The following is a 5,067-nucleotide window of genomic DNA, read 5'->3' on the forward strand; positions in this document are numbered from 1 at the left end:
GAAGCTGATGTGTAAAAGGAATTGTAAACTTCTGGAAACCAGCAATCACTTTTGTTGAAACAGTGCTGTAATGTATAAATTATGAAGAAAAGAAATAATCATCGTTTATTAAACCAAAGGCTTACGTCTGAAAACTAAAAGAAACTAAGGAAATATGAAGGTTCCTGCAGGAAACAGTTTAACGCCACCAAGGCTATCGCCATCAATGAAAATTGTATTAGAGAGAAGCTGTTTCCCAAAGGTATATATATATATATATATATATATATATATATATATATATATATATATATATATATATATATATATATATATATATATATATATATATATATATATATATATATATATATATATCATGTATAATATATATATATATATATATATATATATATATATATATATATATATATATATATATATATATATATATATATATATATGTATACATATATATGTATATATATATATGTATATATATATATATATATATATATATATATATATATATATATATATATATATATATATGTATATATATATATATATATAAATATATATATATATATATATATATATATATATATATATATATATATATATATATATATATATATATATACAAACACACACACGCATATATATGTATATATATATATATATATATATATATATATATATATATATATATATATATATATATATATATATATATATGTATATATATATATATATATATATATATATATATATATATATATATATATATATATACTGTATGTATATATATATATATATATATATATATATATATATATATATATATATATATATATATATTTATATATATACACAAGCACACACACTCACATATATATATATATATATATATATATATATATATATATATATATATATATATATATATATGTGCGTGTGTATATATATATATATATATATATATATATATATATATATATATTTATAAATACGTGTGTGTGTGTATGCGTGTGAGTGTATGCATGTGCGTATATATATATATATATATATATATATATATATCTAGTACAAATATAGTACAATAGTATTTTGTTTACCGTGGATATAGACGAGTATCTATACATGTCAGTATATGTATAGACAAAATCCTTCATTAAGTGACATGATAATATACTGAGACTATTATAAGAATATAAATTCAAAACATTACAGTAAAGCCATTATCAAAAACATTTTGTATCTATTTCTACATAGAAATACTAATCTTCTCTGTTTATATGAACCGTCACCAAATGGAACAACAAAGTATATTTCAATTTCTATATAACTCTCTTTTGAAAGGATGTCTGGCTAAGTTTGTCCATATTACCAAGGTAGAGGCTACAGTCTCACATCCACACATAACTATGCATTGCTAACTCCAAATACTTCATTGTAGGAAGTTAACAAATTTTTAAATTGAATCTGAATTCAATAGTTATGTTTTTCATTTTGAGAGAGAGAGAGAGAGAGAGAGAGAGAGAGAGAGAGAGAGAGAGAGAGAGAGAGAGAGAGAGAGAGAGAGAGAGAGAGATTATAGACAGGGAAATTCCTATTTAAAGGTCAGATTATCAAATGAATTATTGGTAAATCAAAAATTCTTTTGTGACTAAAAATCCACATAGACAAATATCTCTTGCGTATTATCCATCATAAGTAGACATTGTCAATCAATTAAGGCCTTTTCATTACACTTCCTAATATGCATTAGGAAATTTATAAAAGGAAACTTCTCTTAAGAATTCGTTATTGATGCGCGTTGATATTTGGAAATGAGGTATGAGGCGAACATACATACATACATACATACATACATACATACATACATACATACATACATACATACATACATACATACATACAGAACAAATAAATTCATGTACACATAAAAGCAAATAGCAACGTTATTCTTTGTTTTAATGCTCCAAAAAGACTCGCGTGATTAAAGGAAAGCAATAACCATTCATGAAAGGAAATCCTTCACATCACCAAGTACCTTCCTTGTCATTTGGGACACCTTGATTCTTTTATGTTCTAAGATGATTCAATGGTAGACTATCTATTACAAACCCCGAGTACAGGCACCGAGGCAATTCTCCTTACAACCTCTCCTCTGGAAAGAAAATGAAATTGGAAGACAAAGAAACGGACCCTCATTAGTAGCGAAGTTTGGGAAAAAGACTTCTTCCTTTTCAGCTTATGTCATCGCAATTATCGAAGCCGGAAGGGAATGTTACTTGAAAGGAAAGTCTAAAAAACGAAATGAAGAAAAAAGTGGGAATTGAAGAAAAAAATAAATTGTTTCAATCCTCAGACTGCGATACAATAGAAGACTTTTTTACGTTGTGTTTCAAATTAACAAAAGTATTGAAAACCAACTTCTGAAAACAATTCTTTATACGGGCCTCGAGAGGTAGTCATAGGAATAATTATTCATAACGCACTCTCTTTTCCTTCATCTTTCTTACTCGAGACATGTATTGAAGAGGGAAAATAATAATAAGCCAAGTAATCCTACGTAAATTGTTAATCAAGATATGCTTTTTTTTTTTTTTTTGGGGGGGGGGGGTGGTTATAAAGAAGAAAAATAGAATCACTCATACTTTAAGGTTGCCAATAAAGCAGTTAATCAAGTCGCTAATATTCACTTAATAGGAATAAATACTGCTATATCTCAAAGGACACAGGTTTTACATTTTGGGCTATCAAAACATAAATTGAAAATAAGAAAAAGAAATGGGGGAATGTTGAATCCAGTAAAACCATTAGCCAACTTAAATACATCTATTATTACTCACCAGTCCTTGACCACTCTGTATATAATTAGTAATCACTTACAATAAACTAATTATTACTGAAAATAACAAATGATCGAGATTTTACTTTTCTAGAATTTAAGAGGAGTTATTATTCCAGCTCCCCCCCCCTAAAAAAAAAAAAAAAAACTCTACAAAGATAAAACTAATTCCTTATTTACAATTTTCCAATAGAAGTTATGAAAAGCTGTTATATATATTTTATACGACTTATAAAAATCTGGTTACCTTTATAGACTTTAAATGAGCAATAGTCATTTCTGTTTAAGTTGGAAAGGTTGAATTATAGTTAATTTTGACAGTTTTTAACCATGTGTTTGTTAAAATTTGTAATCTTGCTATGTAAACATAAACTTGAATTGAATTTAATGTTTTTTTTCAGTTCCACATTAGAAGGAATTTCTATATTGTATTATTTGTGTCCCACGTACTTAGCTGATTTCAGCATGTAATATCAGAAATTTATTTCTTTAATAACAATAACTGTTATACACAATATACAAGAAACTCCTTATACTGATTTCCTAACATCCAAATACCATGTAAAGAAATAAAAAGTTATATTTTCAAAAAAATATATTACTAACTGAAATAATAATAATAATTTCATTGAAATTAATAAAATCAATTATAATAATAAAAACATCAATAATAATAATAATAATAATAATAATAATAATAATAATAATAATAATAATAATAATAATAATAATAATAATATATGGTGCCTTGGCACAGTGTGTTAGGCCGTCGATAGACTGGTTAAGCAATGGTAGACGCTGTCTTCGGCGTATATCCCTCGGGAATTATCTTTACCATAATTTCATCAGTCTACTCAGCTGTAAATGAGTATCTACCATTGATGGTGTTAGCTCCAGCTATGGGTTAAATAGCAAAATTAGCAATAATGGAAGGAAATGTTGGAGTAAACGACAACGATAATAAATGGAACCTCTGGGAACAAAGGAACTTTGTCTGGGAGCCAGGTATTCAACCCAATGGAAGGGGAAAACGGCCTGGTAATTGGAGATCGTCATCCGGCAACTGACCTTCACCAATAAAGAAACCAACAGCCAGAGACCTGAGCTACAGAAGCAAACTAGAGGAAGAAATTGACAAGAGAAGAAAATAATGAAGTATTGGGATGGTATATTAGAAGTACCCAGACGGAGAGATGTTATAGACGAAGGTGGGGTTATACTGGAATAAGAGGAAGAACACCCCCATACATTTCAGACGCTGGCAGACCAAGTAAGAAACATAAAGAAAAAGAAATGGCTCTCCCCAACAGAAAGATACCAACTGGAAAGGGAAAAATCCCACAACAATGAAAGACGATGTCACAGAAGACGACAGGAATGATGAGGTATCAAACAAAGACACAAAGAAACACTGACGAAATAAGAGCTAGGACGGAATGGGCAGAACATATTAGAAAATGGATGGAGCCAGATACAGAGATAACAAATATCCCCTCCATCATATAACACCAAACAATTATTCCTGATATAGATATTAATCTCTGCCACCGTCATTCAATTAATTCTTCATGCATGTTGTAGAATATTTTTTTTTATATTTCTGATCATCCTTAACATTCAGATCTTCCCGGACAGTTACAGTCTCTTCGTAATACTAGGCATGCAGTTAATCTAATGGTCAGGCATTCTCCATCACGAGGCTCAAAAGTACAGTCAGTATCCTGGGAGTTTTATTCCAGCTGTAACGAAGTTGTGAAAATATCTTCCTAACCTGGCAGTTGAATCGGTAGAACTTCAAAAGTTGAAACTTGCAGCAAATGTTTTTATGTTAAACAGGAAGACATATGCGTTTTCATAGTTTATGTATGAAATATATGTTTTAATGTTATCATTTTGAAAATATTTGATTTTAAATTTTCATTAATTTTCATATTATTTCTCATCTCCCTATTTCCTTTTTTTACTGGGATAATTTTCCTAGGTGGAGCCTCTGGGCTTATATTCTTGCTTTTCAAAATGAAGTGTTACCTTACCTATAAATAATGATAATAATGATAATAAGAATATCCTCTGTAACAATTTCTACATTAACATGAAATGGGGAAGCAAAAAGTTCAACAGGTACCGAGTGTTTTCTAAGGTTAGGGAATCACATCAGAAATTGTTCTTGAAGAGCTGCCAATCTGCCACTATATTTCGGACACTGTTCATCGTTTATCACATGGTTGTAT

Source organism: Palaemon carinicauda, chromosome 9 (genome assembly GCF_036898095.1).
Source record: "Palaemon carinicauda isolate YSFRI2023 chromosome 9, ASM3689809v2, whole genome shotgun sequence".
NCBI classification, from domain to species: domain Eukaryota; kingdom Metazoa; phylum Arthropoda; class Malacostraca; order Decapoda; family Palaemonidae; genus Palaemon; species Palaemon carinicauda.